The sequence below is a fragment of the Mus pahari genome, chromosome 18 (genome assembly GCF_900095145.1).
Source record: "Mus pahari chromosome 18, PAHARI_EIJ_v1.1, whole genome shotgun sequence".
Taxonomy (NCBI): Eukaryota; Metazoa; Chordata; class Mammalia; order Rodentia; family Muridae; genus Mus; species Mus pahari.
In genome coordinates, this window is record NC_034607.1 from 1 (window position 1) to 8,346 (window position 8,346).

An 8,346-nucleotide genomic window follows, 5' to 3' on the forward strand; every position below is an offset into this window, starting at 1 on the left:
TTTCTGAGACTGTGGCAGAACTGCTGTGCATCACCTAGACTTTTTATATGGATTACATGGTGAAATGACAAATTTGGTATTTCACAATATCTTTCCAGTGTCTCTTGGTGCCTGTTACTGGGCACTTGGCAGGGGTCAGATTGTTTGCCCCAGGATAGCCCAATGAGGCCTTCTGTACTCACCTTCTAGAAGAGGGGCTGTAGCTGTCACATGTCACCATGCCTGCTGGTCAAAAGCCTGGTGGCAGCTGGTGTTGTTCCTGAGAGGTGCCCTGCCGGATCCTGGAGTCTGCAGTGAATTCAGGAAGACAGCAGAGCGTCTGGACTCCGAGAGTTCAGAGCATGCAAGTCCACTCACTTTCTCCCTGGGTTTGAGGGTTTGGTTTGTTTGGTTTTGAACCAGTTCTTCTGATGTAGCCTGGGCTAGCCTGAACTTGAGATGCGGCAGTCTTAGCCTCCCTGGTGTTAGCACTACAGACTCAGCGGCACTGGGCTTTGAAACTAACCTTTGGCTTGGCTCAGGTTTCATTTACAGAGACACAGTATGTAGCTGGGAATGGAGAACATAGCAACACTCCCTCCAGTGCTCTGTCTACTAGCTGTGCTATGCCCCCTCCCCCGATGGATGCAACCTGAGACTCTCCTGACCTCTCAGGTCATAGGTAATACCCACATCTTCAGAGAGAGGTCAGGTGACAGTTTGTCCTTGATCAGTGGCTGGGCATGCTGGGAATGGTGCTTTGTTGGGATGGGCTGTGTCCCCACAGTGCCTGCCTGGCTCCGTGCTCTGACTGGGTGAGGACAGGCTCCTGGGTGTGTTCCTGGAGAACATGCTGGCCTTGTTACTCAGAGCTGCTCTGAAATGCTAGGGCTGCCTCTCCAGTTGTAGGGATTCACATCCTGATACTGTCAGGGTGTGTGTGTGTGTGTGTGTGTGTGTGTGTGTGTATGTGTGAGTATGTGTGTTTGTGTGTGTGTGTGTGTGTGTTACTTACAGCTGAAATAAAGCCCTTTTCTAGGCTAGCTCCCTGAGAGAGCCAGGAGGCTAATACTGAAAAAGTTATGGTAAGGAGCCTATCAGAGAGGCTCTTGCCATAGACAGGTCATAGCTCCCCTGCTCCCCCCAGAGCTCGTCTGGCTACCCCAGGGCTGCCAGAGTCCACCAGGGGGCTATAATGTCTGTTAGACTTATGGAAAGGTCCTGTCTAGGTCTCATAGTCGGTGACTATTGTTGCCAAACATTGGAGGCCAAGGCAGGGATCTGGGTTTGAAGCCTGTTTGAATTATATAGGGAAATCCTGTCACAAACCAACCCCACCCACCAGAGAATGAGCTAAGGCAAAGCAGGAACTACTTCCTGACTGAACTGCACTGGGGCTGAGGGGGAAATGCTAGGTGGTCTGTGGTCTCCTGAAGTCACATGCCAGTCCATGGCACCCTAGAGAAGGCTCAGCAGAGAGTGTCAAAAAGGCTGAGGCTGCTCAGGCTGAACGAGCAGATAGAGAAAAGGAAAGGACGGAGATCCTGAATAGGGCCGCTTGCTTGCAAGGGTCTTGTGCCAGGGAGCTCTGTCCACATTCAGTTCCTAAATCCAAGTCCTCAGATGACCCACAGAAGAGGGACGTCTATGCAGGAGAACTGAGGCTCAGCTCTGGGCTCCACACACTGCCTGTCTGAAGGTGTCCTGCAGAATCTCAGAGCTGCATATAGATGCCCCACAGATCCCTGGGCTAGGGGACAGAAGGACACATGAGCTCTGAGCCACATTTAATTTTATTAACAGTGACAATTCAAGAGCTATCCTTTAGAGTGTTGTTAACTCTCCCTCGACCCAGTATGCCAAGCAAAAAACAACTGAATCACTAAGATGTCAAAGGTTTAAAGAAATCTCGTAATCCGGGGAGCAAGTCATTGATTCAGGTGAAAGTGCTTGGCACAAACCAGGATTTGTGGATTCCTGGAACCTACACGGTGGAAAAAGAGAACTAACTCCTGCACGTTGTCCTCTGACCTCCGCATGTGCCCTGTGGCCTGTGTGTACCCCTCCCACATGAATTAAATACAAATGTAAATTTAAAACTTTGTTTTTGCTTTGGCACGGTGGCACACCCCTTTAGTCCCAGTACTCAGTGGTAACTCTCTGTGATTCTGAGACCAACCCAGAGTACAAAGCAAGTCCCAGACTAGCCAGGGCTACATAGTAAGTCCTTGTCTAAATGGACCAACAAAAGAACAGAATTTATTTATTTAGTTAGTTAGTTTTTATTTTTTGAGACAGGGTTTCTCTGTATAGCCCTGGCTGACCTGGAACTCACTCTGTAGACCAGGCTGGCCTTGAACTCAGAAATCCACTTGCCTCTGCCTCCCAAATGCTGGGATTAAAGGCGTGTGCCACCACTGCCTGGTTAGAACAAAATTTGTAATCCCAGCAGTGAGGAATTAGAAACAGGTGGATCCCTGGGACTCATAGCCAGGAAGCCTAGACAAACTAAGAGAGAACTTCAGGGTCCTAGTAGAGTATCTAAATAAGTGAATACATAACATAGATCCAAGTGTGGCAGCATACACTTTTAATCCTGGCACTCAAGTTAGGTGGTTCTCTGAGTTCAAGGCCAGCTTGGTCTAGATAGTGAGCTGGGTCAGGGAGAGACATCATGAGACCCTGTCTCAAAAGCTAAAGAAAAGCTCAAGGTGAAGTGCCCTTCCCTAAGTGCAACACCAGAGGTCTTCTATACACATACACAAACACAGAAATGCTGGTATTATAAATGTGCACCATCGCTCTCAAGCTAGCAAGATTCAGTTACAAGAAATGTTTAGCACATACATAGTATCCAGTAAACGTTACTATCAGCAAGCAATTAAGTATTTCTACAATGTACTTCCATTTGGTTGATTCCAGTCAAGCATTTCTTATAACGTGCTTTTTTTTTTTTTTTTTTTTTTAAATTTGGTCTTTCGAGACAGGGTTTCTCTATAGCCCTGGCTGTCCTGGAACTCACTCTGTAGACCAGGCTGGCCTCGAACTCAGAAATCTGCCTGCCTCTGCCTCCCGAGTGCTGGGATTAAAGGTGTGTGCCACCACTTCCCGACTATAACGTCTATAATGTGCTTCTTCTTTTCAGCTTTTCTGGCGCTGGGGCCTTGGTATGCACCCCACCAGCCAAGCCTCAACACCACTTCCTCTTTCTGATAAGTTCCCCAAGCAATGGGAACGGTCCTTTCTCTTCAGAGCAGATCTGGTCCCCAGTACTCTCTCTCACCAAGATAAAGCAAACTTTACATGCTGGCCTGTGCCACTAATCTGTGGCCCTGGTGTGTCCGTGACCACAGGAGTGCGGGTCTGGAGATGAGACAGGAAGAGAGGTGCTCCTTCCCTGAGAGGACTTGATGAGTAGTGAAGAGGGAAGTGCAGCCGCTTCAAATCCGTTCCCATGAGTGGCTCTGAGCAGACTTGAGCCTAGAAAAGATCTCTAGTCTGTTGAGAAGAGACACGTGACTCAGGGTAGTCTGAGTTCAGATGTCTATGCGCCCTACTGGGTCTGGGATTCCACGCAGGCCGCGTGGCTGGAAAGGATCTCCTGATCTCTGAGGGTCTTCAGGCTCTGGAGCTCAGTGGGAACTCTTTGGACAGCAGCTTCGGAGTGTGCCACGCATGGAGTGATCAGCACCGCGGGCCAAGGAGGAAAGAACCGTGCTGGGGAGTGTGATCCAGACGGGCGGGCTGATGCAGAGCCCGATCTGCAAAAGAGGATGTACGCCCACTTGCTGGAGCAGAAGAAGGAGCTCACGTGTTGGATTCCACTGGTCCCTTTGTCCCTCCCCCCGAGGGGCGGGGCCTGCGTGAGGCAGCACCTTCAGCCCGCCCCTCGCCGCGCGGGACTCGAGGGTTAGCAGCTGGCGGGTTAAGGTCAGAGGAGGCTGGGTGCGTCCAAGCCTAGAGACTGCGCGTGCTTAAAGCTCTCGGAGCAGAGACCGAGCTAGCGGCCTGAGCAACCCCAGCCCGTGACACCACCTGGATCACGCGCCACTAAAGCCTTCCCGGCATGGAGGGTGAATGCCGGGTTCTCTCCATCCAGAGCCACGTTGTCCGCGGCTACGTGGGCAATAGAGCGGCCATGTTCCCTCTGCAGGTATGCGTTCCACTGCTGGTGTAACCGAGCCGGTTGCTCGCTTGCGACGGGTCTGCGGGTTCTCTAAGTGGCCTTTTCCGACGAATGACCTTGGCCCCTGAGGCCATCCTTTTGGGTCCCCATCAAGCTCTGGGTGCGCTGAGGACAGATCCTGGCGCACGCAGGCTGGGGGCGTGGACTACCCTGGGAAGCTTACAGTGGGGAGGTGCAGGTGGCAGGAAGCCCTTTGCCCGGCTGTGGCGCCTTAGGGTCCCTGTTGCTTTCCGTTGCCTGGCCAACAGTGGGCGGGGGCTTCCCGAAGCGTTGAAATGCTGAGCTGGGAGAATCCTTCTGTTTGGGAGCACGTAGAGCCTCTTGATAGACACATTGGCTAGTGATTGCTCGCACTCTGTTGAAATCCACGTTCTGCTTCTACCCATTCTGTGAACTTGGACCAAGGAGGAGGCGGGGCCCACGCTTGGCTCCGACCACTCTTAGGGTGGTCTGTCATCCACAGAGATGGGACTGGAACCACTCTGCATCTCTCGCATGCTTGCTTCTATTCCTAAAAGACAGCGCAGTTTGCTGAGTTTGGCTGGAAGCCCTATTAGAAGGGCTGTAACCTTGTCTTCCCAGAGCCTCTCTCCTGTGAGGTGTGTGATGAGTGAGGCTGTCTCTGATCATTTCTGGCAGGAGGGGCTTCCCGCTTGTGACTGGGTAACCCTTGGAGGGAACCAGGCTGTCAAGGACATTAGAATGGAGGCCAGAGGCAATGTTAGACTGGAGCCAATCTTCCTTGCCTGGCCGGTCCAGCAGGAAGACAGGGCTGGCCTGGGCAGCCAGGTGGTGGCCTCCTGCAATGCACGGTTTTGGCTGGTCACTGAGCAAGGTGGCAGGTCCCTGTTCCCCTTCCACGCATGGCCAGTCACTGTATTGACCCCCAAGGGACATTAGGAAGGAGAAGCTGGCTACCATGGACCTGCAGGAAGGACCTGGAAGCAAGACAGGTAGCCAGACTGCATCATCTAAGGACAATTGAAGGCTGTCCTGAGTCAGGCATGCCTGCCAGACAAATAGAGCAATTGGTTGTTATTGTACAGCATAGGAGATCAAAGTCCGTAGGCAAGGCAGTTGCTGAGTGTTTGAGCCACTGTTGGTTGGCAAACAGTGCTTCACCCACACTGTGTCCACCAGGGGACCCAGGGACAGTGTGCCAGGTGAAGGAAGAGTACCAGAAAGTGGAAGGGCAAGCAACACAGGACACAGGGTACCCATTCTTGTTCTACCCAGAATGCACTGGTCTGGTGCTTCATGCTCTTAACCACTGCTCTCTTGCTTAGGGGGCCAGGATTGGGGAAGCAAGGTCACTGAGGTAAGACTGTACTAAGGAGCAAAGGGGCAGAGTCCCTGAAGCAGGGACAGCAGGGAGGGTGGGGCCAGGCTGAGCTTCATGCAGTCTCCTCACCTTGGGCAGGCCTCTTCCCTTATCCCAGTCACTGCCCAGCAGACCAGGGGCAGGACCAGCTTTCCTGTGCTCTCAGGGTTGGTGCACCTGCAACCCCCACATCTGGGGTATGCTCTACTATGGTGCCCACTAGGGGTACAGGACCCGCTCTCCCGAGTTCTGCAGCAGGTAAGGGTCAGGGGAGGGGTCTTGAGAGGTGCTTAAGGACCTAGGGACTCCATCCTGGTCCTGCCCTGCCTTACCCTCAGTTGTCTCCTGGAAAAAGCAGCCCCTTATGTAGCTTAACCAAGGACAGCACTGAGGCAGACAAGGCATGGCCCACCCAGAGGCCAGCTGCTATGAGCGGCTCTGAGATCCCATGGGTGGGAGCCTACTACCCCCACCCACTCTGGGGCATCCTGGAGGCAGTGTGCAGGACGCCCTGTGGTAGGGTGACCCTAGACCAGAGCAGGGGCGCTTCTGAGGCAGTGGCCTCTAGGGGTGAGCCAAGGCCACATTGAGCAACTCATTTGGGGTTAGAAATGCTGTTTTGGCAGTAACCCCCCACCCCCAAAGCTAAGTCACTCCCAGCTGTCTGAGCCAGATGTGAGAACTGGCCAGCAGGGAGACAAGGAGGTGGTGGGCATCTCCTGACCCTTTTGCTTCTCTGTGACCATCCAGAGCGTGTATGTGGGTTACCAAGTCTCAGAGTGACCTGGCAACATCCTGTGCTGACAAGGTCGTCCCTAGGATCCCACAGTGAGCTCAGCACTGCCCACTGACCTTAGGGCTTCACTGTGCAGCCCACCCAACACAGGCAGACCTCAGCAGCTACACATGGTCCCTGGCTAGGCCTGCCTAGCCCTGTAATCCTGGCAGCGAGGGCTGTGAGCCAGGCTGGGGGTGGATGCAGGACCTGGAGAGAGCAGGAGAGGAGAGGAGATGCTGCTGTGTGTGATGCAAGCTGTCTAGTTAGTAGCAATTCACCAGGGAGAGCAGAGGGTGTGGTCTGGCTGAGTGCGAAGGTGGGAGGCGGGGAGGGATGTGTGACTTTTGACTGTTAGATTGCTCAGGNAGACAACATGCTTGCCCAGCCTGCTTGCTGATTCCCATCTGTGAGAGGCTTAAGCATCAGNCTGGGACTGGGTGTCCAGGGCCAGAACCACCTGTGAGGCTCAGCTTGTCCCCCANCCCCACACTCCTCTCTGTCCCTAGATACCTGTGGAAGAACCACACTGGAATATTCCAGAGCTCGCCCCACTCCTGCTGTGCTGAGCAGCTCTGCCTCCCTTGGAAGAGATCAGCTGAGCTGTTACTCTAAATGCGCTATGCCAGGCTGCGAGGCTTCAGGCTGCCTGAGCCTCTTTGCTGGAGGCTTGGTGATGCAGCAGTGGGGGCGGGCAAGAGGCCCCTGGGGTGTGCATCACCTGCCCACCGGCAGCCACCCCAGCACAGCACGCGTCACTGCTGGAGAGGAGGGGGCGGGGCGTGGGCATGGGCGGGGTCTGAGGGTTGCTTGAAGGGCAGGGGAGGAGCCTCGTCTGGCAGCTAGGGGCAGCAGGAAATAGGAAAAGCAACCTTCCCTTGATTTTTGACTTTCTCTTTCCTGGATGCCTTTTGCACTCTTGGACGTTGGTGGCCCTGACAGTGGGAGGGAGGAAGTATAAGAGGCAGTGATGGGGTGCTTTATTGCGGGGGACAGCCTGAGGCTTCTTCACAGAATAATGCTGTCCAGTTTGCCCAGCCTCCGGACTCATCCATCAGTAGGTCTGGAAGCCCTGTCTCCTGCTGGACACTCTGAGAAGCCGATCCATGCCGCACCTCATCCAGATGTGGTTCTCAGCACAGCTGTCTCTCCAGCACTAGTCAGTGCTTATGTGGTCAGCCAGACCCCCTTCATCTGCTGTGCCTCCACTGAGTTGTGTACAGTTGGCGCTCTCTCTAGTATACATCTTGGCTGAGACGTTCAGGTCGTCTGAAGTGGATGTGAGTCTGGTGGTGGAGGCTCATGAATGGCGTCAGAATCAGCACACCAGACGCAGAGGCAGGTGGACTTCTGAGTTCAGGACCAGCCTGGGCCTCAAAGAGCAATCCTGTCTCAAAACAACTAACCACACCAAAACAAACAAACAAACAAATAAATAAGTGATTCCGGGGAAGTCACCCAGGGGACCATTGGATAGAGGCACCGTCTTCCACCCTCCGGTCCTACTCGGTCTTCCTCTTGGAAGTACTCAGCCAAGAGCCACTACTTTTCAGGGAAATGAGCTCCGGAGTCAAAGCCATAGCCTCTCAGAGGATGGAGTAGCGCAAAGAGGAAAAGTCACCACCTGAAGCAAGGCCCCGCCCTTGCCGTCTCAGTTGAGGATGGCTGCGCTTTGTACGTGCACTCGGGGAGGCAGATTCTGGAAATGTTGAAACTACCGTATGAAATACTGATACACCACTTTTGACAGTCAGATTTGAAACTGAAATGTTGCCGTAGTGGCTCAGAGCCATCATTCAGAAGCGGGAAATAGCCAGTTTCTCCCATGCACCTGCTCCGAAGGATTAATTATCAACACACGCTGAAGCAACGGTACAGGACAGCTTGGCAGGGTTTCCAGGACTTGTGTCATCGCCGCTTCCAGCCTGGCTCATCACAGTTGATTAGAATTTTAAGGGATTTGAGACGCTGGAACCTATATTGGTGCACAGAAGTCTGGAATAGATAGGTGAGCAAAAAAAGTGCCGTTTTTGAGCCGGGCATGGTGGCACACACCTTTAATCCCAGCACTTGGGAGGCAGAGGC